This window comes from Grammomys surdaster, unplaced genomic scaffold, assembly GCF_004785775.1.
Source record: "Grammomys surdaster isolate TR1022 unplaced genomic scaffold, NIH_TR_1.0 174, whole genome shotgun sequence".
Classification (NCBI taxonomy): Eukaryota; Metazoa; Chordata; class Mammalia; order Rodentia; family Muridae; genus Grammomys; species Grammomys surdaster.
In genome coordinates this window covers 178,107-204,050 of record NW_021604622.1, presented here as the reverse complement: position 1 = coordinate 204,050, position 25,944 = coordinate 178,107, and the positions used below count along the sequence as shown (strand labels likewise).

The 25,944-nt window shown below is 40.4% G+C and overlaps 1 pseudogene; it reads left to right on the top strand.

The window, feature by feature from the left end:
• Positions 1-224: 224 nt before the first annotated feature.
• Positions 225-5,184, top strand: LOC114621288 (annotated as a pseudogene).
• Positions 5,185-25,944: the final 20,760 nt, after the last annotated feature.

Genomic DNA, 25,944 nt, shown 5'->3' with positions numbered 1-25,944 from the left:
AGGAGTCAGTATCTCCACAGGACAGGAGCAGACCAACTCTGTGTCTGCCCCAGCCCACAGGACCAGGAAGGCTAGGGTGAGGGTCTTAAACTCATACTCACAGTGCCACATCTACTCCAGCAAGGCCACAGCTCCTAATAGTGCCACTCCCTGGGCTGAGCATATACAAACCAGAACACACAGTAAATATTTTTAGAATGAATTATGAAGGAATATATGACAAAATGTCCTATGCCTTTAGAGAAATCGACTGGTGACATGGTTCATTGGTAGCATACTTGTTTAGTATGTATGAGGCTCTATGTTAGGTCCCGAGGACTACAAAAAAGCAAGAGAACAAAAAAATTAATACCTGGCAAAGAAATATGATGAAGTAGATGTGGACAAGGGAATAGCCTCGTCCTGTCCATCATAAAAGGTCAGAGCCAACACTCACGTAACAGATGAACTTATTTAACCATACTTTTAGGTAACACAAGACCCAACTGAAGACTCAAATACTGAGGATGATTTTGTGCTTGGGTTATGACATGAAATACTACTAATAATAGAAGGATGGATTAGGGAAGAGGTTATTGCCACATGTTAATCATCAGAATGAGAAAATGCAGCACAGCCTACCTGGGCTCTTCTCAGCTTCCCTGTGCAGCACACATTTTTGTTGTCTTTTTTAAAAATGTATCTTTTTGTTTACTCACTTTACATCCTGCTCATTGCCCCTCTGACAATCCCTCCCCTTCTCCTCAGTGGATGGGGGCCCTCTTGGGTACCTCCACACCCTGGCACTTCAAGTCTCTGTGAGGCTAGGTCCATCCTCTCCCACTGAGGCTAGACAAGGCAGCCCAGCTAGAAGAACAAACATATCCCACATATAGGTAAGAGCTTTAGGGATAGCGCTGGCTCTAGTTGTTCGGGGCCCATGGGAAGACCAAACTGCACTTCTGCATACCATATGTGCAGGGTTGCCTAGGTCCAACCTGTATATGCTCTTTGATTGGTGGTTCAGTCTCTGAGAGCCCCACAGGTCCAGTTTAGTTGACTCTTGGTTTTCCTGTGGAGTTTCTATCCCCTTCAGGGCTGCAATCTTTTCTTGTATTCTTCCAGAAGTTCTATCCACTGTTGGCTGGGGGTGTCTACATCTGTCTGAGTCAGTTGGTGAGTGTTTTGTTTTCTTTTTAAAAAGATTTTATTTAATATATTTTACAGGTATTTGTCATATGTGTACATGTGGCTGTGTGTATACCCATGTGGAAGTAATAAAATAACTTGAGGGAGTTGATTATTCCCTCCACCAGATGGGTATTGAACTCGTGTCACTGGACCTGCTGCCAATCCCCTTTACTCACTGAGCCATCTTGCTGGCCCAAATTGGTTGCTTTGATCACCATCAGACAAAGTATGCCAAGTGTTGGTTTATTTGAAACAGTAAGGTAAGGGAAAATCGTAGTTAAAAATTTTAAACTTTATAGCTGGCTTTGGGGAGATTCGGTTCTAGTTTCCATGACCCACTTTTTCAGAAAGAGCATTTCTGTCTCCTATGGCTTGCTTTGGGCAAGGGAGAAAGGGGAAAGAGAAGGCTGAAAGATAGAAGATGGTCCAAAACTTGAATTCTGAGGCTGTCTCTGAGACCTCAGTCTGAGGTGTTGTTTTCTGAGCTACAACATAGCAGAAATCTTTCAAATTCTGACAGTGGAAAGAACACAGCATTCTTCTTGTTGAAAGTACTTGCCTTGAGTGATTTTTCTCTTCCAGAAACTATTGGCCTGATGTCTTTTCAAGAGTCCTTGCCAACTGAAAACAAAAAAATGAAGCTAAAGACTTTTTCATATGCTGGCATCTTAGTTGGGGTTTCAGTGCTATGAAGAGATACCATAACCATGGCAACTCTTATAAAGGAAAGCATTTCATTAGGACTGGCTTACAGTTTCAGAGGTTCAGCCCATTATCATTATGGCAGCATGCAGGCAGACATGGTTCTAGAGAAGGGACTGAGAGTTCTACACCTGGATCAGCAGGCAGCAGGAAGACAATGCCACCCTGGGCCTGGCTTGAGCATTTCAGAACTCAAAGCCTGGCTGCAGTGACACACTTCCTCCAACAGTGCCACACCAACAAGAACAAATCTCAGTAGTGCCAGTCCCTATGAGCCATATGAGTCCATAGAGACATCTTCATTTAATGTACCACAGAGAATGATATCTGAAAACACTGTATTATCTGGATCAGATGCCATTGTGATAAACACCTTCATATAGTTCTTAATTAGCTTTCTGCCAAAATTAACTCAAAGACGCAAACCAGCTCTCCAGAAGTCAAGGCAACTACCAAATAGCTCCACCAAGAATTCTCATAAAAAGCTCACTCCAAAGTATTTGTCCTGACTGCAGAACTTTGGCTAGGGTCTTCTGGGCAGCGGAAATAAAGGAGGTTTATAACCCTGGTACCTCCAAGGCTTCAAACACAGCCACATGATTTGTTATTTTCATGATATCACCCCGGAATAAAATATATATAATGAACATCAGTGCTCACCAGTTCCTAAATAAGACTCTGAGCTCATTGAGAGAATATAAACTTATTGCTCAAAGTAAATGATTGACAGGTACTATATTCCAGCAGTGTAAGAGGTCTGGAAAAAGTCAAAATAGAGGAGAGAATTCTTTCATAAGAAATGATAAGTGGATAAGAGTACACTGATATTAAAAATGACTACAATGTACTTAACCACCTTTATCAATTAAAATAACCTGCCCCACAGTGATGTCTTGGTGTTAATTGAACACTTGACAGGATCTAGAATTACCCAGAAAGACATTAGGTCTAAGCATTCCTTTCTGCCTGTGGACACAATGTGACCAACTGATTCAAGCTCCTCGTGCCTTAATTTCCTCACCAGGATAGACTGTGCCTCAGACTGCGAGCCATAATAAACCTGTCCTTTCTTCAGTGGCTTTGTCGTAGTATTTTATCACAGCAGTGAGAACAGGAAGCAAGGATGACAAGACAGGAGGGGTTTAGGCTGAAGGAAGACAAATAAAATGAGGCCTAGAACAGTGGCTGAGAGAATTAGAACAAAATCCAAAGAGACAACTATTGATTAGCAATGAAGAATTTCCAGTGTGACGGGAGGATTAAGGGAGGGTTGATCAGTAGGAAGTTGGTTCAAGAATCCTGAAGCAAAAGTTTTGGGCATATGTTTTGTGAAAATTAATGACTCTTAAAATATCAAAAAGGATGCTTTAGAAACTATGAAGGAGAGATGTAGGAGGATGGAGAACCACACAGTTCATGAAGCCTGGAGGTGAGAATTCAAGAGATTATCCTGATCTGGCAAAGGAAGCAGGCCAGAAGGCATTGGCAGATGCACAGATCCCTTACTCCGCAGTGGAGCAAGCATGCGTTGGCTATGTGTACGGTGACTCCACTTGTGGGCAGAAGACTATCTATCACAGTTTGAGACTGACTGGCATTCTTGTAATTAATGTCAACAATAACTGTTCTACTGGTTCGACTGCTTTGTTTATGGCCCAGCAACTGATTCAAGGAGGTGTGGCAAATTGTGTGTTGGGTCTTGGGTTTGAGAAGATGGAGAAGGGATCCCTTGGAACAAAATATTCAGATCGGACTCATCCAATTGACAAACATCTTGATATCTTGATCAATAAGCATGGATTATCTGCCCATCCAGTTGCTGCTCAGCTGTTTGGGTCTGCTGGGAAAGAACATATGGAAAAATATGGAACAAAAGTTGAACACTTTGCAAAAATTGGATGGAAAAATCATAAACACTCAGTTAATAACCCGTATTCCCAGTTCCAAGATGAATACAGCTTAGATGAAATAATGAAATCAAAACCAGTTTTCGATTTTCTGACTGTCTTACAGTGTTGTCCCACCTCAGATGGCGCTGCAGCAGCAGTTCTGTCTAGTGAGGAGTTTGTGCAGAAGTATGGCCTACAGTCCAAAGCTGTGGAAATTGTGGCACAGGAGATGATGACCGACCTGCCCAGTACATTTGAAGAAAACAGTATTATTAAACTGGTCGGCTATGATATGAGCAAAGAAGCTGCCAGGAAGTGCTATGAGAAGTCCAGCCTGAGGCCCAGCGATGTCGACGTGATAGAGCTTCACGATTGCTTCTCTGCCAACGAACTCCTGACTTACGAAGCACTGGGGCTCTGTCCAGAAGGACAAGGTGGAGCCCTGGTGGACAGAGGGGACAACACTTATGGAGGAAAGTGGGTCATAAACCCTAGTGGAGGCCTCATCTCAAAGGGACACCCACTGGGCGCCACAGGTCTGGCTCAGTGCGCGGCTGTGCTGGCATCTGAGAGGCGAAGCTGGAAAGAGGCAGGTTCCCAGGGCAAAGGTGGCTCTGCAGCACAATTTAGGCCTCGGTGGAGCTGTGGTTGTCACCCTCTACAGGATGGGTTTTCCCGAAGCTACCAGCTCCTTCAGAACGCACCAGGTTTCCGCTGCTCCCACCAGCTCTGCAGGGGATGGATTCAAGGCAGATCTCGTCTTTAAGGAGATTGAGAAGAAGCTGGAAGAGAAAGGGGAACAGTTCGTGAAGAAAATCGGTGGCATTTTTGCCTTCAAAGTGAAAGATGGCCCTGGGGGCAAAGAAGCTACCTGGGTCGTGGATGTGAAGAACGGCAAAGGATAGGTGCTTTCCAATTCAGATAAGAAGGCTGACTGCAGGATCACCATGGCCGACTCAGACCTGCTGGCTTTGATGACTGGTAAAATGAACCCTCAGTCGGCCTTCTTTCAAGGTAAACTGAAAATTGCTGGTAACATGGGCCTGGCCATGAAGCTGCAGAGCCTTCAGCTTCAGCCGGACAAAGCTAAGCTGTGAGGAGTCCCTTTGGCAACCTCAGGACATCAAGATGAGATGTGTAGATCTGTAGAAATCCACGTCTAGTTGTCAGGACTTACACTGACACTTCCCGAATAGCATGAGATAGATTTGTTGCTGAGTGGGTGTGGCCAATTGTATTTCCCCCAAGCTGGGGGTACAAAGGGCCTCCCAGCCTGCGCTGCTGCTTTGAGGACTTGCATACTTACTGTGCTTGATGAAGCTACTATGTCAATGATGGTTTGGGGTAAACTTGAGTTTCAGAATAAAATTCAGAATAGTAAAATCTAAAGACTGTGTAAACAAAGCCCTTGTTTTGCTTAGAAGTATATTTAAGGATCATTGTGTTGGACACTCAGTGCAACATTTCCCCTTAGGGGGACTGGAGAAGAAACCGATTTCCATAGTTGACTAGGAATTAGTGTCTTGCACTTAATTACCTGCATCAGTTTCTCACTAATAGTTCTTAAAATACAACTCTGTACTAAGAGTTTAAAAAAGCTTTAAAAATGTTCATTTCATGCCATCGGAAACAGTTCTTTTCTTCCCAAATAAAATACAAGAATTATGGTCAGAGCTTAAGAGAGAATTTACAGCTGAATAGAGCTGGTTTTAAAATATTTTTTAAATGGACATCTTTTTTAAAATCAGAGCATTGGAGCCATTGGATGCCATTACTAAAAATAATTGAATAAAGTTTCTTCTAGAGATACAGGCTTCAAATTATAGTTTCATATTAATAAATTTATAAACTGAAAAAAACTATGAAGGACAGAAGAAGAGTGTTCAGGCAATATAATTAACCTGGTACTAGGGCTAGGACAGAGTTCAAGAGTGAACAGTGGGTGCTAAGAAATTGGAAGAACATGGTAAGAAAGCTGCCTTTCGTATAGGAGTAAGGTGGTAAAAGAGGCAGTTGTGTGCAGGTTAGGGTCAAAGTTTGTAAGGTTATGCTTTAAGATCTTGAAGCCAACAGCTTTGAGTGACGGTGACTTTCACACTAACCCTGGGCAGCTGAGGTAGGCAGCGTGGAGGTCAATGCTGTAGTTGAGGCCAAGGAACTCAGAATTGGATGGCAGAAACACGGTAAGACAGATGCGGTGACAAGGCAGGCAGCAGGAGGAATTCTCAGGAAGTCACTCGGTCATCTCAGCACTCTGTGATGCTCTATGGTGAAACTTTCTGTGGTGAAGGAAGTCTTCAATGGCTACGCTGTCTAAAATGCACAGCCTCTAGCCACAAGAACTTGAAATATACCTCAGGCAGCTGAGGAACTGACTTGTAACTTTTATGTAAATTTAAATCAGCGTATCTTTAATCACACAGAGCTACTGGCTATTATAATTGGACAGCATTGCAAGAATACAATATAGTTTCTTATCACAATCCATTTTGAGCAAATGTCATAATGCTTTACATACAGTGAAAGAGACTTTTCCTTATACAAATAAGTCTTCACATCCTATAAGAGCCATGATGTATAATTTTTTCTTTAAATAACCCATCTTTAAAAGAAACTTTGAAAAGTAATTTTTATATAAACACAATTTTACTTTTTTTTTAAAAAGATAATTAATCACTTTTTTTATTTCTTGTAGATGTACTTTGTTGGGCATAATTTCCTGTTACAGCTCCGGGTCCTTCAGCCTTCACCTCCTAAGTACTGTAGTTACAGTGTTTCACCATTACACCTGAGTTATTGTCCATTGTTAAATAAGTTGAACATGTTTCAGAGACTTATTTAACCCATTGTCTTAGTGGGAAGATTTTGCATGAAAACCACAATATCTCTAATGGAAAAATAAAAGAACACAGTATTCAAATGATGGATTTCTTCTTGGGTGAGCGTTGGTTGTACTTTTTAAGCAATTGTCCCCACCTCATATAAATCGCTCATTTTATTGGCCTAAGGTTGTGTATAGAGCTCATTACCTTTTCTAAAAATTGCACAACACAACGCTTGGCATATTCCCAATTCTACGGTTAGTGTGGCCCAGTGTTACATATATGTAACCGAACTGGAAACTTCTGGTTTCTTGGAAACTCAGTTATGTCAAATGATGTTTTGTTGGGGTATACAGGTGAAAGAATGTTTTGCTAAAAGAGACATGTGAACAGACACATGATGTTAAGAAGGAAAATAAATATAGCCCAACAGACAGTGAACGACGCTGGATAGTGTTGGCATGCCTTGCCATTCCTTACTGGCCACCATTTGTAGTGACTTCCTAGAAAGAAACACACCACAAAACTTCTGGGGTATTCTGGAGGCTTCTTGCCACTTCCCTGGTCTCCTGATTTGGCAGAGTGAAGTGGAAGTTTCTGGATATGTCAACTGATACAGAGTCATGTGGAGTTTTGCTAAGGACAGACTCACGTGGTGTTTTGCTGAGGCAAGACTTGTGGAAGGACACATGATGTTTACAGGGAGTATAAATAGGACTCAATGGACAGTGATTGGGGGAGGGAGACTCACATTTACAATGCTTCATTGGTCTCACATATCTTCATCTTTCCTGATCTTAGCTTCATTGAGAGAGGCACAGCAGAGAACTTCCCCTGACATCCCTGCTGGTCCTGGTCACTCCTGTGGACTTGTGCCAGTTTGGCAGAGGCCTGGCTGTTTCTGCTGGGTCGTGCTACTACTGCTGATTCATATTTGCTATCCTGACACTACTGAACTAGACTCCTGGTATCCCGACAACTGAAGATTAAAATCACTCCAAGGAACTACTTCTAAACAACATACAATAGAGCCTCAGGGTTTCCCCTGAATTGACCTGCAGTTGCTGATTCATGAATGGTATGGATAGAGCTGCTGCTGCTGACCTGTGAACTGAACTGCTGATTTCCTGACAACGCAGATGGGATTTGCTCCAAAAAACATCATACCTAAACAGGCCCACTTCCCCTATTTCCTAATAACCTTCTTTTCCATTCTCCCTGGTGGGTGGTGGGCTAGAAGGGAGGTCAAGGCATTTAAGAATCCTTATTAAAAGTAGGTGAAAAATCTAAGCCTGCATATAGCTATTAAGATAATCATCATGAGATTATTCTTATTTTCTCAGAAAGAAATGTTGCCTTTAGTTATTGACACCCTGGATGGAGTCCCTTCCTCTCCCCACGCCCTTTTAGTTTCTCCATCATTTTTCTACTGCATCTGTTAACTCTTAAGAATCTCAGTAATATTTTTGTATTTATTTTTTTTTCATTTGGCTCTTAGCATTTTTCTGCTAATTTTTGTTACCATCGTATTTCTACCTGCCATCTTGTCCACCTTTTATTTGAGTCTACATTTTTCCTTCTATTTCATGTGCCCCATTTTTAAGCGTTTCAAGAAAGACTATTAAACTTTGAACTACATAATTTCTGTATTTTCTTTTTTAAGCAGGCTCACCCATGGTCCCTTTTCAAGAGCCAGCTGCAGAGAAGGGTCTTCTCTCCAGTTTTCTGATGGGCCCGACTCACTTGGGGCCGAGCCTCCTGTTTGTTTACATGTGGTTTATGTTGGCTTATGTCTCTTCTTTCTCTTGATACAAGTTCCTAGCATCCAGCAGTCAAGAAACTGATTGCTTTGATTTCTTCAGCTAGAGAGACATTTGTTGCCTATGTATTTCCATTTGTGTGTGTGTGTGTGTGTGTGTGTGTGTGTGTGTGTTTAGCAGAATTCCTTTGCAGGGAGAGTTTTTAGGCTGAGTGATTTGTTTTCCCATTTTATATCTTTTATTTGCAATCCAGTAAACCCATCATATTGTCATCAGAAGAGACAGTACTATTTTTTTTCTCCTCCCAAGGAAGAGTAGTGGTGGGTAGGTGTTCCTACGAGTTTCTAGGCTAATATTGCATCCACTAATATACAAATAAACTGTTGGCCCCAAGAAAGCAGCATTGGGTTTTAGTCACCAAGAACTGCTACTTTTCTATAGAACTCACTTTATTTAGACTCCTCTGTGTTGAGTGCTCTTCTGGCTTAAAGTAAAAAAAAAAAAAGTGTTGTTATTGTTTTGTTTTCTGTCTTGTATTTCACTTACTGCTCTTCAACAGATTAAAAGAAAAGTATATGTTTTCATTCCTTTTGTCTTGTTGCAACAGTGATCTCTTGTGACCTTCTTTGTCCTATTTGAGCCACTTGCTGGCTTTTATAGTGTCTCTTAGACACCTTGTGATTTTCAAGACTCTCATCACTTATTAACACATGGTAGTTAGGAAGCATTTATTTCCTAACATGGTATCTACATACAGTAGCTTCTCTATGATTATTTAATTAGTGGTTACAATCATATCTTGTGAAAACATTTTTCTGTATTCTCATTTTTCCCTATAATTACCATTATTTCATATTTCCTGTGTAGTGTGATGATCCTTCTGTCTTTTTTCTCTGTGATGGGGCTTATGTTGCCTTTATATCCCTGACCTTCAGAACTAGTACTAAGCAAGTTTGCATAATATATGGGCTTTCGCCATTGCTAAAACGTCAAGAAATTATTCTGTTGCTCTCCCCACTTGACTACATACTTAGACTGTCTGCATGAGTAGCTATTAGTGACAGATAACTTTCTCATCGCCTGCCTAGACATGTAAATCAGTTTGGAGTGGTGTATTAGTTACTCTCTGTTGCTGTGATGAAGCACCATGACCAAACACAGCAAAAGAAAGAGTTTGTTTGTTTTGACTTACAGTCCTTAAGGTTTAGGGTTCCCTAATGGCAGGGGAGGCATGGAAAAGCAGTAAGCTGAGAAATCACATCTTCAACCATACTCGGAAATAAGGGACAGTGAACTGGAAGTGGGGCAGGGCCATAGACCCTCAAAGCCCATCCGCACTGATGCACATCCTCCAGAAGACTAGGCATCCTGAAACATCCATCACCTCCTTAAACAGCGTCAGTAACAGGATTGACTAAGGGCTCTAACAAGTGAACCTACAGGGAACATTGCCTGTTCTAACCATCACAGGTGGGCCCATATTGTAAAGTCCTAGTTGTGTACTCTTGGGGAAATTTCTTTGCTTCTGTGTTTCCAAATTTCCTTCAATATAAAATCAACAGAAACAATTACAGCATCTACCTCATACGGTTCTTAAGAGATTTAAATAAATAAGTATTTTGAAGTACTTAAGACAGTGACTGAAAAGTTCTCTAAAAGACCTTGTTTAGTACGTATGACATTCAGGTGATTAGAATAGTGCTGTTATCAAACATTATTTCTTGTCTCACTAGAAAACTCTGTTGTACAAATCTTACTGACTTTAAGAGACAAGATTAGATGAAGTCATTTGGGGGACTGTCAACGTCTTCTCATTAGAACATCATAAATATTTTAATTAGAACAAAATTTGCTAACCAAGTATTTGATTTATTTTAGCATAAATTACAATATTAATTTTGTACTGAAGTACATTGAAGAATCGTCTTCTAATCACTATCTTTTATTTGTGCTTTTCTGTGTATCTTGGTTGAAGAAAGTACAAATGTGTTGAGTTTAGTTTACCTTACTAATCCAACTCCCATAGTTCTCTGGAATATCTTTAATAGAACAATGCCCACACCAACACACTTAATAATGATTATTTAATTCATACCTTATCATTTTTGGTTCTAAGAACTATATATCCCAGTACTATAGAACAAGGATAATTTGATTTTGTCTTATCTTATTTTGAAATCAGTAGTGCATAAAGTCCTTACACCACTATTATCAGAAGACTGTTCCTAACTTCTACAAAACATCCCTCTACAATCTCTAGACTTCCAGAAGGTGGTAGTGTTACTATATACAGAAGACGGAATCAGTGACCAGAAAAATAACCCTTTCAATGCAACTTTTTAACAATTGTGATCAGATTGAGATTTTCTGTAGCTGAGTTATGAAGATGGTGTCTGTGTTATTGAGTGAATATTCATAACTACTCATTTTGGTAAATTAGGTCCTTCAGATTTATGAAGTAGAATTTTGGTTTGGTTTAATATTTTTAAATTTGAAATTTTCTTCATATAATAATTACTAAGGAAATTAGTGGACTCTTATGTGTACTAGTGCCAGCCTTTCTGAATTGAAATGTTTAAATGCCTATGTTAAATACCATGTTAGATACAGCAGGATTTAATTTTGTTGTGTAAGCCAATTTGTAATTTTTAAAAAGGTCTGTTAAATCTGTTTTTATTTGTCTATATAATTAGCTCATACTATTTTATTATAGTTACTGTTTTATATATGTTGCTGTTGCCTTTCTGTTAATCTATGTTCAAGGTTTACTTATTTCTCATTGTTTATAATATCTATTTTATGTCACAAATATGTATGATAAAATTCATAGAATAGTGTGTCTTTTTATGTTTTCCATGTTTGTGTTGTCCTTGTGATTCTTTTTATGTTACTGCTCTTTTTTTTAAATTCTTGATCTGACCTGTGTTACCTTAAATATGTTCCAACTTAGTCGTCATTTATGAGGTAATAGTTTATCTTTGGTCTCAGAGTTCAATTAAGTCTCATTACACATATTTTGTGATTTTTTTGATTTCTATTTGAAATTTGAAGTGTAATTTTTCAAGACTATTTAAATCCCTGCAAATGCTTGTTTGGGGATATTTCATTTAGATTGCCTGGGTTGTTTTGCAATAATTCTCCTCATCTGAAATGTTTTGCTCTTCACTTGCTATTTTTGGTTACAGTAATTTGTGTGAATGCAGGTTTTTAGTTTCCTTTGGTTTGAGTACCTAGTACTTTCCCAGGCCGCAGTAAAGGGAGAAATGAATGCAAACTAGCTTTCTTAACTTTCTGGCGCCCTCTTCTGTTTCTATGTTGCTGCGCAGGTTTTGGATATTCCTTTTCTCTGGTTTTGTTAATATTTGTTTGATTATTTATGTATGCTTTTATTCAAGGCAGAGTCTCATTGTACAGCCTTCTGGCTGGCCTGGACTTGGACTCGTGGCCATCCTGCGTCAGCATCCGTAGTGCTAGGATTTCATTCAGCACACACAGTTCTTCAGTCAAGGTAAAGTAGTAGGAGGATAACAGTCTGCATATCTTGGTTTCAAGTTTGCTTCACATTTGTGGCAATTTTATTTTCTAACATTTACATTTTCTTTCCCTGTTGCTCCCCCTAAACCATCACCATTCAAGTCCTTCTCGATTTCTGCAGAATAGGTACAGCTCCCATCTCTGGCTGCGTGTACTCCAAGGTCCGTCCTTCAGTTCACCGTAGCCAGAACGCTTGTTGCTTTTTCTCAGCATCTCCGCCCACACCGTAGGCCACTTCTACAGGAAGATGATTAAGTCCCACCCTGTCTCACTGTTGTCGTTTTTACAACTAGTCTGTCTGGCTCTGGAGTCTGGATATTCGCTTTCCTCATTTCATGCGAACTATTCTGTCAGCCGTGTTAATAGGCACAGGTTGGTGCCGGTTTTATCTGTCTTTATCTCTTCATATGGTGTATTCAGACAAGTGAAGACCCTGAGATGATAACATCACCCCGTAGAATTTCAGTTTTACTTTCTGAGAACTTGTTATACAAGGCCTCCTCTTTTGAACTGCGAGTCTTTCTTTGCCTTTTAATTTCTGCATATTAATTATAAATGTGTCTCTTGAAACAATAAAAAGGAAGACTTTTTTGTTTTGCTTTGTTTGTTTGTTTTGTTTTTTGAGACAGGGTCTCCCTGTGTAGCTCAGCTGTCCTAGAATTCACTCTGTAGACCAGGTTGGCCTGGAACTTAGAGATCTGCCTGCCTCTGACTCCAAAGTGCTAGGATTAAAGGTGTGCACTGCTACCTCTGGCCAATATATATATATATATTTAAACAAACACAGTTTCCCAGTCATAAAAACAAATCATTTTTTCCTTTGGAACAACCATCCATACAGATTCTCTGCTCACGATTGGATGGAACTTCAGGTTACTAGGGGCAGTGGGAGTAGAGGTACAGCTCGATGCTACGGAGCCACAGCAGCCTGGAGAGTTGGGGAGCTCAGAGGTCTCAACCCAAGTGGAGCAGGCATTCTTGACTTAGATGGAGGAAGACATTTCAGAATGAATCAGTATGAAGCAAAGTTAGAGTCTGTTCAGAAAAAGATTTTTAACCCGTATTAAAGCACAGGAATCTGGAGGGGGGAATTTGAGGAACAGTATAGTACCCATAGAGACAAGTGTAGATTTCTCAAGAGTATCATACAGGAGTGTCTTCACAATAGCCTTATCTAGACTTTGGGTGTCTTTCCTCTAAAGGGTTGTCAAAGGGCTTCCCTCTCCTCCCATACTCGTTTCCCAACTGGGATGAATGAGATCATATGGTGACCCCGTAGGTCCCATAGTCGGAAAGAATCTTTTCTGTGCTAAGGCGTTAAGACACGTCTTTGGATGAGAAATGAAGTTCATAACCTTCTTTGTGAGATTCTCAGGTAGTTTTACAGGTTTATGGGGGAGGAAGAATAAGGTTAGACTCGGAGCGTATGTGTTCAGGCCTCAAAGACGCTTCTTTGCTACTTTAACAGTTTTATTTGAAATATCTATATTTGAATTTCATGATTTTAGCATTAAATCAATTCTTATTTGCACACACGCACACACGTGCCTGTGGGGGTGCAATGATGTGTGTGAGTGGGGGTCTGAACACGCCGTAGTGCACATGTGGAGGCTGGAGATCGACTTCGGTGAATTTGTCTCTCCCCTTCCATGATGGGATCTGTGGATTGAACTCATGTAATGAGAGTTATGTAGCAAATGCTTTTATCTGCTGAGCTAGCTCATTGGCCCTGAAATAGCCTTCTTTGAAATAACCCTCTTTAAAGAGAGTTCTTTCCCAGAGCAGAGATTCTCTTCACTAGGAATTTACATATGGTGGATTGAGTGAGCCTAGCCCCCATAGGCTCATAAGTGTTTTAGAACCTGGTCCTCAATTGGTGGAACTAGTGGGAAGGATCAGGAGGTGTGGCCTTGTTGGAGGAGGTGTGTCACCAGGGGTGGGCTTCAGGCTTCAAGAAATGCTCCATTCCTGGTGTTTTTGTTTTGTTTTATCCTGCCTATGTTAGAATCAAGATGTGAGTTCTCCGATCTTCCCTCCAGCACGCTTTTACTCTGCTCTCATGGGCTCTTCCTGAAACCATAACCCCAATTAAATGCTTTTTTTTTTTTAAAGTTGCCTTGGCAATAGAAAAGAAACTAAGCCTAGGGCTGCAAAATGTATGAAGCAAGGAATCCTGCTTTGTGGTGCGCTGCCGCGCATGCATAGTCTCCCTCCTGAAATCGCCATTAAACACCAGTAAGGGGAATGCCTGAGCAGCTGGTAACTGTCAAAAACTGACACAGCCCGACGTGTCATATCTGCCGAGACGCATCAGCCAGTAGAGTAGGGACACGCCGACCCGATGGGTATATAAGGAGAGCTCCTCTTCCCCTCGGGGTCTTTCCTCATTTTCATTGGAATAAAGCTTGCTGCAGAAGGATCCTGGTGTCCGAGTCCGTTCTTGCTGGCGAGAAGGTGACGCGGGTCACAGTTGGTGCCGAAACCCGGGAACAGGCCGAACCATCGCCAGGCACCGAGGGAGACCCTCCGCTCGCGGAGTGGATTCAGAACTGCAGACAAAGGTAAGCTCTGAGAGGCATGTTTGGCCTTGATCTATTTCGTCTCCCTCCCCAGGCAGTGCTCGTTCTCTTCCTTCTGGTTTTGCAGGATGAGAAAAGCCGCTGGACTATAGCGGCAGGCCAGGGAGTGCTAGACGAATTACAGACCAGCATGTCAGAAACAGAGCAGGATAAGTGCTTAGGAGCTCAGAAAAAAAAGGGAGCTCAGAAAGAAAAAGGAAAAAAAGGCATGTCTAAGAAAACAGACCCTTCCAAAGACGTTCAGTCCACGGAAGTGAGAGGTAGGGGAAAGGACGCCCTTGGGAGAGACGAAGGGAAAAGAAGCCTCAGAAAGAAATCTCTTTATCCAGTAAAGGAGCTGGAGGCCTCGGGGCTTGGTGGCTCTGAGTCGGAGGAGCTAACTTCCTCTGAAGAGGAAAGAGCTGCTTCAGGTGGGAAGAGCAGGGTTAGAAAGAATTGGAAAATTAAGAAAGCAGGGTACTGAGGTGTTACAATAGCTGCCTGCTACATCTCCAATGAACGAGATAAAAAGTTACATCTTGAATATGAGAGAGAGAGAAAGGGTTTTAGAAAAACAGTTGTCCTCTCTCTGAGCTGTGTCAACAAAAAAGAATGAAAAGGCTATTTCAGAGCTCATCTAGAAAAAGAAAGAAATTCGGGAGACGTCCTGAATTTCTCTTTATTTATGTCCTTCTTTGTTGTCTGTCCTTGGCGCGCCAATGTCCACGTGTTTGTGTTTGCTTTTTGTTTCATTGTCTAAATGTTCTGTGTTTGTTGCATGTTTAAAAGAAAAGATCGTTAAAACTGCTTGATACAACCTTTGGGCTAGTTTAAGTTTGTTTTAAAGACAGTCTTAATATACACAGCAGAGGCTGATAAGCTACCCTACACCTGTAGCTAAGAGTTGAGCTGAGCTGAAAAAGCCTTTCCAGGAATTGACTGTTGGCATAAGCTGCTTTTAAAAGAAACCAATAGCTTTTTGGGTTTTATAAAGAAGCTAAGAGTTGTTTTGTCCTAGAAAAGTCTCGGTGACAAGGTGCTTTTCTCTTGAAATTACAGCTAGAAAAGGCAACAAATTTTGTTTGGTCTAAATATATAAGATGCATAGCCACTTCATTGTTGTTTCTGATTGGTTTTAAAAGTATAAAAATGTTCTAAATTATTGGGTGTGATTAGAAATTTACAACTTTGGTAACAGAAAGTTGGTGTAAAACTAACTCAGTGTTATAGTCATTCAGAAACCAGAAACCAGTATCTCTTCAATGAGATATTAAAAGCTGCTTCATCAAAAGAAACTCAAAATTATAGTTAAACTGCCAGTATTCCATTGGCTACAGTTGGCAGTTCAACTGTGAGTTTGGAATTCTTTGACTCATGCATGTTTATGGTTGAGAAGAGGATAGAGGAGAGTTGCCTATTTTGTCAGGAGGAGATTACTTGATTTGGAGCTCAGATTGGAGTAACACTAGTAAAAATCATAGTGCCATGATGAATGCTCAGACAGGCATGTAGATTGGGATATTAACATGCTTCTAGGAGAAGGTCAGTGTGAAGGCAATGTTAATCAGGTTGAACTGCCTACACAGCTCTCAGACCATACAAGCAGACTTAGATACATTCATCTTTGCGATGAAATTGCACCCTCATACAATCAGGGTCTGGCCATAGCTTGCACAGAACCTGACAGCCGTTACAAAAGAAACGGCCGTTACAAAGTTGCGCCCAGAAGCTTGGAAGGAGCTTAGAGCTCAATGTTTCCAAATGTTTCTTAAGGAGCCAGGAAAAGTGGTGATGGTTGCTATTTGCATTAATGGCTTAAACTGCTTCTTTAAATTTCTTGCCTGGATTTATATGAGTTCAGCAAGTATGTTCTCAGAAGCTATACACTCATTATCTGATACTTGTAACCAGGGTTTGATAGCACTAGACATCAGCAAGTCTGTTCAGACACCAGATTCTTCTCACCCCTATGGCTTTTCAAATAAGCACTATATTTCTTCATTGATTAGTGGTGTTGGTATTTTTATGATGGGCGCAGGACTCTCTTGGTATCATGGAGTCATGGGAAGGCTTCATCCTCAACCAACGGAATCCCTTCTATGGGCATATTGTATTTTAGCAGGATCTTTGGTGTTTGAAGGAGTGACACTTCTTGTTGCCATAAATGAACTTCGCAGGAGCGCCCAGGCCAAGGGCACATCATTTTACAAGTATGTCATAGAGAGTCGTGATCCAAGTACACTCCTGGAGAGCGACCCATCAGTAAGGGCAATCCATAATGTCAAAGCCACAGACCTGAGATTAGGCAAAGTCAGATTTAAGGCAGAAGTTGATTTAGATGAACGAGTTGTTACAAGATCATATTTGGAAAAGCAAGATTTTGACCAAATGATGTAGGAAATTCAAGAAGTGAAAACTCCTGAACAATTAGAAGCCTTTATGCTTAAACATGGAGAAAACATTATTGATACTCAGAAGATGAAGTAGACAGGCTTGAGAAAGAGTTAAAGAAACAAAATCCTGAAGTTAGGCACGTAGATCTTGAGATCCTATAGACAAGATGAGTGAGTCACTTGGTTTGTGAAGAATGCTTTTACCTTTTCTCCATATATAGCAACCTAAAGTTATTAAGCCCAGGACAAGATGTTTCCTTTTTACCCATGCTGGTATGCATGTGGCTCCGCCTTGTGTTTTTTGTATATAATGGTAGTTATAATGGTAGTTTTTTGAGTTGTGATAATAGTACTTGCTTTTATGCTGTATGTTGGAATGTTTCTATATTTTCCTTTGCTATGGTGGCCCGAATGCCTCGTTATGTTCCTTGGCCTGTGGAAGCTCCTTCAGCTATGACGTTATTTGGGCCTAGGAGGGATTTTGACATAGAGATGGCCCAATTAGGTTGCCAATGGAAATATTCTGGCTTGTGTGTTACTTCTATTTCATATCAAAATGTAAGTCATGCTGCTAATGTTTCTAAGGAAATTTCCAAGTATCTTGCAGGAAATTGGTCGGAAAACTTCGATGAGACACTCAAAAAATTGAGAGCGGCTGTGGTGGCCATCAACTCGACGCGCGTGGATCTGTCCCTGACTGAGGGACTCTCCTCCTGGATCTCTTCAGCTTTCTCTTTCTTTAAAGAGTGGGTGGGAGTGGGACTTTTTGGAGCTATTTTGTGCCTGGGTCTGGCGGGTACCCTTTTTCTGCTGTGTAGGATGCAAGCTCAACGACAGAGAGATAGGGTGGTGGTGGCTCAGGCCTTTTCAGCCTTAGAAAATGGTGACTCTATTGGCATCTGGATGTCCATGCTCAGGGACTAACATCGATAGCCCCTATACTATTCTTGCCCACGAGGTCTCTGTTCCATGATAAGGGCTGGTATGTCAATGACGGAGTGTCAAGTAAGACTCGGTCCACCTAAGACAGGGCGATCTCGGGTGGGGAGATCGACCCAGTGACGGGTAAGGATTTGAGCATTGCTCTCCTTTGCAGGCTCAGTACCATCATGAGGCCTCAAACGAAAGGGGCTACAGAACCTCCCCAAGAATCACCCATGCAGGGTCTCAGCTTCTGCACCTGGAGGGCCTTTGCCCATTGCACCCAGTGAAGTGAGACCTTCTGCTCCAATTAATATTTAAAACAGGGGGAGATGTGGTGCGCTGCCGCGCATGCATAGTCTCCCTCCTGAAATCGCCATTAAACACCAGTAAGGGGAATGCCTGAGCAGCTGGTAACTGTCAAAAACTGACACAGCCCGACGTGTCATATCTGCCGAGACGCATCAGCCAGTAGAGTAGGGACACGCCGACCCGATGGGTATATAAGGAGAGCTCCTCTTCCCCTCGGGGTCTTTCCTCATTTTCATTGGAATAAAGCTTGCTGCAGAAGGATCCTGGTGTCCGAGTCCGTTCTTGCTGGCGAGAAGGTGACGCGGGTCACACTGCTTCTCCCATCTTGCTGTTGTGGCATTGGCCTTCGTATGCAATGGTGCAACACACTCCATGGTTGCTGAAATTGTAACACAGGGCACAGTGTACGTTGGGCATTTGAGCAGGAAGACGGGAGATGTGGGGAAATTGTGTGAGGAGTGGAATTGGAGAGAAGGAAGTGGATATAACATGGATAAGAGTTTTCTTACCTACTTCAGTACTTAGTGAAAAGTACACGGGACTGAGTGAAACTAGGCAGTGCATTTTCTGAAGGTGGCTTCCTCATAGCGACCTCCATAAGATCTCGAATTTTTATTTAAGAGCAAAGAAATAAATCCACAGCTCCAGCTACAGAAATAAATGTAAACTTAAGCCTAGAGGAGAAAATGTAGCTTTAAAATCTGCTAGTCAGTATGAGGCCATAAGAACATTGAAAAAGAATCTATATTGCTCCTGCCTCCTGTGAATTGGAATAGTACAGAAATCCCTTGATAGGTATACCAAGTTTTTTACTTTACCCATGTATCATAGTATCTCTTTAAGCACTGGAGAAACTATGTACATGACTGTGAGATTCACTATGATGAAGTGATATATATGTCTATGTTTATTCTGACAGTGCTAAATACACATACTCTTTAAGCACCAGAACACAACAGGTCAGGAAAATCCACTATAATTTTATGTTTAATATTTACGTACTTTGAGACCTCAGATTGGTGACTTTGCAGAAACAGGTACCAAGGTAACAAAATAAAGCAAGTTAAAGTCAAATCCATCCATGTGTGCACTGCCTACTGTTAGGCAGCTAATGATATTAACAGGCTTGAGTCATCAGAGATGAGCCACTCCCTCAAAAGAAGAATGTATATGTATACCTTTATGTCATGCACACATGAACCAAAGAAGTGTTGTTCACCATGCAGCTCCTACTAGATTGAAAGCTCTGAAGTGGTAAGGAAGTGGTTATGTTTATTAATTGCCATATCTCCAACACATTCCTGCTGTGTAAGTTATCAGTGCATGTCTTTCAGTAGAAAATAATCTAGTGGTGTGTTGATAATTATTGTTAGTTTAGACATGACATTTATTTATATTTTCATATTATTTAAAAATATTATAGACAGAAATCTAGTAGAGCAAGCAAGCTCGTAGCCTATGGGACATCTTAGGCATGGAGGAGGGAAGTGGGACATGTGTGTTTGTAAAAGTACAGCAAAAGGCCCCCAAACAAGCAGATTCTTCATATTTTGGAGGCATGAAGCATTCAGGTCAGTGGTTGTGTCCTTAATTCAGTTACCTGTAGTTGACACCCAGGTGGATGCAGGCATCCTTGCATCTCAAGAGGTTATCAGCAAACTGATAGTGACTGCATCTAACAGATCAGAAATTGCTGGCTGCAGCTAACATCCCCTGTACTCATTTGCTAACTCCTCTTTCTTTATACTCAACAGGTCCTTGTAACCAGTCATGAAAGGATGACGTGTCACAGAAAGGACAACACAGAGCAAGAGCGAATGCACACAGAAGCATCATGTGAGGCAGAACTCAGACACCAGTGTATCTCCGTCTTTCTGGGTTCTTGTGAAAATCTACTTTACAGAATGAGAGTGTTCTTGTTACAACCCCTTACTACAATGGCATTCTGGGGCTGTGAGATCACAGAGATCTGTTCCAGAAACTATCTGTCAGGTAGAAAATTAAATATCAACAGGCTTGGAGTTCTTTGGGGATGGACCACTCACTTATCACTTCAGCAAGAGCTGAAGCTTTAGGACTTTGTGGCTGAGTTCTGGAGTTCTCATGACCCATCTCCTCTACTGAAGCAAGCCAGGAGGCAGAGACTAGTGAAGGAGATCATTTTATTCGATTGAGGGCTTGGGAAAATGTACCAGAGATGTTCTGCTTCAAATGAAAGTATTCTCTATTTTCAAAAGGTGAAAGATCTCAGAAGTTGCACGGACTGAGTGAAATATTCTTGCATTTAGCAGAGTTCTTTGTCCTCAGGCATTTTGTTTGACCGGCAGATCTGTTGACTTCTTTCATTTCTTTGAAAAATCAACATCAAACCCTATCTTCTTTGTCCCTGTGAACACATTAGCCTTGCAAGTGAAAACCAGTGAAGGATAAAGAGAGGGGAAATATTACAAGTGCCTCCTTAGAATTAGGAACTAATTTACCTATATATATTTATTTATCTAGAAGAACTGTCACAGATCCAATCAGGACCAACTTCTTGACATGACAATGCGACATCATCTACAGTGTTTACACACGAGAGCTGCATGGTCAAATTATGAAAAGAAGTAGAATGCTTTTGTGTTGGGCCACGTCAGTAGCTATCCATAGCCACAAGGGTCTGCAAGCAGGGTGTGGACCTCAGGCTGGGGTGAAGAAGCTGGAAGGCGCAGGGTATAGGTTTCTTATTACATATTGAAGCTCATCAAGGGAAGGTTGTCTCTCTCTGTTGAAGCCTGGCTGTTTTTGTTTGGTTTCTTATCTGTAAAATAAATAAATAAATAAATAAATAAATAAATAAATAAATAAAAACAAAAACCAAATCTACTTTGTTTCATGATTTTTATTTAAAAAAAAATGGAATGTCAGGACTGGGTGGAGATATGACTTTCAGAGCTGCCTGAAAGGTCACAAGATTAGTGTTTAACTGAGCAGGAACATGACATTGTTCCCTCCCCTGAAAGTCAGTTCAGTCCTAAAGGGTGTGTCCATCACATAAAAAGAAAAATGCCTCTCAGGGAAATCCACTGTCTCTAGTGATGTTAGAAATAGTGTAAAGCCCACCAAAACTGTAGGTTAGTACAAGGACTCCTTTGGCCACTGTCCACTCTCAGCCTGAGGGTGCTCCACCTGACTCTATGATAAACTGTATACTTCTTCTACACTACAGTCTCTATATCTCATTTATATTCTTTGATAGAGATCCTAAGGACCACAAAGCAAGTTGAGTCCAGAGGGAGATCTTTGTGATCTGATCTAGATAATGTCACCCTAAAGAAAAGACCTTTCACCTAGGATCTAATCTCCATGTGTTATGTAGAAGATGTTCTTGAAATATTGATCTGATTTTTGTTAAAATAATTTTTAAAATCTGTCTTTCTTTCTAGTCCTGCTCCTGGAATGGTGACTCTGAGACAAGTTAGTTATTATTTATTAAGTGCCTAAGCTATAAGCTCTGGCTCATTCCCTGACTCGTGACTTATTTAACCCATTTGACTAGTCTACCACTTGGTTAGTTACCTCTCTTCAGTCCCAGGCCACTTCTTTCTTAGCATCTCCTCAGCATCTCCCTGCTGTTTTACATTTGTCTTCTCTGTCTCTAGTCTCACCTCCTTTATCTCTCCCTGATTCTCTCTCTTTTTTTTAATCGCTTACTATTTCCCAGAATCCTCTCATTTCCTGCCAGTGTCCCACCTCCTATTTCCTGCCTCATGGTATTGGTCATGGCCTTTCTTATTGACAGGTGATGTTTATAAGAGATTCTCTCTATAAATCCTAGGAGAAATTTCTTAGGTTTTAATTCTGATATAGTCATTACTCTTTTTAAAAAAGAATTTTCATGTATATTTTAAACTGTAGCATTTCTCACCTTAGACTCCAGTTAGCTGTCACAGGCTTAAACATTCTAGTCAGCTTCTCTAAGGAATTTATTTTCTCCGTTTCTCACTCACCTATTGTGGCTGGATATAAATTTTTATGTCTTAGGGTTGAAGGGATTGCTCAGAGGTTAAGAGCACTTGCTCTTCCAGAGGACCCAGACTGGAGTCCCAGTCCTTACATGGCAGCTCACAACCATCTGTACATCCATCTCCAGGGAGCCAACACTCTCTTCTGCACTCTGTGGGCATGCATATGGTGCACAGACGTACACGCAAGCAAAACACTCATAAACCGTAAAAAAAAAAGTTTGTTTTAAAGTCCTCACAAAATATGATTCTTTATTCTTCTTTTTCTTCATATATGTGATTTGACCCATATAACCAAATCATCTCACCAGTTTTTACTATTGTTAGTTAATGCATAGCCTCATGTTTCATACAGATTTCCTAGTTGGAGTTGTCTATACTATAAAGTACTTGCAAACATTTTGACATATACTTTTGTAATCTTTAATCAAACAAAAGGACTTTTTAAATTAGGTTGATTCCCAGGTTTTATGTTCTGTTTCCAGAAGAGGAAACAAGCACTATCTAAATCAGATATACCTATGGGTTTTTTTTTTCACCTTTTGGTAACTGGATGATAAAACAAACATTTCTGTTTTCTGGTGAGTTAACTTTTGTATTCCTTGGGAGTGAGGAAATTTTTGTCTTCCTAATGTGGCTAAGTTAATTTAGACTTGTTGACTTTGGCTGTATAAGTTCTTTGCTCTTTAACATTTTCTTTTCATCTTAATTTGGCCATCTACTGTGTGTTTTACCAAATTTGTCCTCTCTTATTGATAACAACTGTAAGTATATCAAAATCAAAAATAGTAATACCTTTCACAAAGGCTTTCTAGCTTCAAAAACACCACTACAGCTTTCTATTTTCTAGCAGGTTATAAAATAGTACATCATTACGAGTACTAAATACTTAATACTGAATGACTGGGAAGGTCCAGAAAAAGACTGCAGTATACAGTCATGATAACATTTAGAAGAATTAGGGATTGTGTTGAATAACCATGGAGATTATTGCTTTCTTGTGTAATGATTTTTTCACATTCTAGAATGGAAACAGTGAGAAAACAGGGTTAAAAATTCCTCCTACTCTTGGAAGCAAACATCCCTGCTCTCTGGCTAGTCCAGGGATGAGAACACAATGTTGAAAGCAAACATCCCTGCTCTCTGGCTAGTCCAGGGATGAGAACACAATGTCTGCAACAATTCAGGGGACCACATATACATATCATCTACCACTTCACTACTGTTTTTTATTTTTGTCAATTTATGGTTAGGGTGATTCCATTTAAAAAAAAACATTTGTTTTTTTTTTTTAAAAAAACATTTCTGTCTGCTTTGCAAATGCAGACAGAATTATGTAACTCCAGAAAAGTTTTATAGGAAAGCAAATGTGCAAAAATTGTAATCAGCAGGACTAGATTAGAAATATAAATACAGAATCTCACCAGTCAAACTAATAAAACCTAACCTGAACAGTCTGAGGTACAAACTTCAGAATATTTAGTTATTATTTAGTTCTTTTTATTTTTAAATAATGAACATATAATTACATACTTTCTCCTTTCTTTTCTCTCTCTCCAACCCCTCTTTTAGATTCATGGCCTCTAGTCTAGTCTTTTTCTTTGTTTGTTTTTTTTCATCTCTCTCTCAAATATATAAGTACAATATTCTCAGTCTATATAATGTTGTTAGGATCCAGAAATTACCTCACAAAACACAAGAACACTGATCTCAGTCAGACAGGGACAGTTTATTGAGCATATACCCCAGGACTGATTGGCCAGGGCTGTGGTTGAGATTCAGGAACTGACTCATGACCCTGAGTTAAGACCCTACAGGGTTTTAAAAGCCAAAATCCACAAACATCTGTGCCAAGTTATTTACCAATCAGGATTTGGGGATGGGGGACTTGCTTAGGAATATGTCTTTGTTGTATATTTATCCTGTTTCCTTTGGTTGGGATATTTAACTGTGGCAGGGGACTTGCCTTGTCAAATATTCATGTTCTAACTACCAGGATGGGACTTGTCTAGCTTTTATATCTTAACTTGCCAACCAGGATGACAGTTACCCATGTAAATGTCTCTTTCTGCCAAGTAGGATGTCAGTTGCCTGGGAGGTCTTGGGAACTTAAGGGATAGTTTTATAAAGGCAAATACCATAAAAGCTTATAGACAGGTGTAGGAAGTGCTGTTGGGTGGTTGGTTCAGGTCCAAGCTTATTGTGGGTAACTATACAGAACAGTTCTATTGACTGCTATCGTTTTGAAAAGCACAGAACATAACTGAATATGTTAGGCCTTAACATTCTATCTAGGCCTTAATATTTTACCTAGACATTGACATTCCATCTAGGCCTCAACATTCCATCTAGGCCTTAATATTTTACCTAGGCCTCCTTAACATTCTACCTTGGCCTTAATATTTTACCTAGGCCTTAACATTCTACCTAGACCTTAATATTTTACCTAGGTCTTAACATTCCATCTAGGGCTCAACATTCCACTTAGGACTTAATATTTTACCTAGACCTTAACATTCCAACTAGGCCTTAATATTTTATGAGGGCTTAACATTCCATCTAGGCCTCAACATTCCATCTAGGCCTTAATATTTACCTAGGCTCTAACAACATTACTTGTATATGTATTATTTCAGGATTGGTCACTTGATATTGAATAACTAATTGGGGGATTTTTCTTTCCTTTGGGGAAAACTATTTTCTCCCATTCTTAACATTCCGTAGTTACTTGTAGTTTTCTGCCTAGGGTTGGGCCCCATTAAAATGTCCCCCTTTTATTTTATCATGACTATTGCTATCATTCTTGTTCAGTTCTCATTTTGGCAGTCAAGTTAAGACTTCATGGGTATAGCCTTTGACATTTCCAGGAGCTTCAATCTCTCAACAGATTTCTTGCTCTGCTGACTCTTATAATTTTTCTTGCCCCTTCTTCCCTAGTGTTCCCTGAGTTTTGACCCAGGAGTTGTGTGGTAGATAGGTCAGTGGGGGGGGGATCACACAATCACGTGTTCTCTGAATTTTGATGGGCAGTCATGCTCTGAAATGGTCTCTCTCAGGTGCAAAAAGAAGTTTCTTTGATAAGGGATGAAAATTACACTGACCTGGGGGTAGAATGATAAATATTTAGAATGTGTTTAGAAATTATTTTGGCTTAGTGAAGTGGTAAATGAGGCTTCTCTTTCAAATCCATGACCTGATTTGCCCCAGGTAGTTGGCTAGGTTTCCTGCACTAGGAAATGATTTCCTCCTGTTGAGTAGGCCTTAAATTTAACTAGTCAGTTATTGACTACCTCCAGGATATAAGAGCCTCTGTTGTACCTTTAGAGATATCTTTCCATACTGATCATTGTTGTAGTTTGTCCAGGCTAGTTTTATGTCAACTTGACATAAATTAGAGTCATCTGAAAGAGGTAATCTCAATTGAGAAAATTCCTCCACAAGATACAGCTTTAGGGAATTTTCTTAATAAGTGGTTGATAGAAATGGCTCAGATACTTGTGGGTGGTACCATCCTTGGGCTGGTGGTCTTGGGTCTATAAGAAAGCAGGGTAGCAGGGTGAGCAAGCCATGGGGGAACAAGTCGGTAAGCAGCATCCCTTAATGGCCTCTCTATCAGCTCATACCTCCAGGTTCTGGTCCTGTTTGACGTCATGTCCTGATTTCCTTAGGTGATGAACAGCTTATGATGCCAATAAATTCTGACATTGTGTAAAAATAAAAACATGTCTCAAGACAAAATATACTACCTTTTTAACAAACCAGAAACAATGCTTTGTTGACCACTAGGTAATCTTCCTTCAGAGAGACAGGAATAGAAGTAGGGAGAGAAGACACAAGAACAAGAACAAGAACAAGAACAAGAACAAGAACAAGAACAAG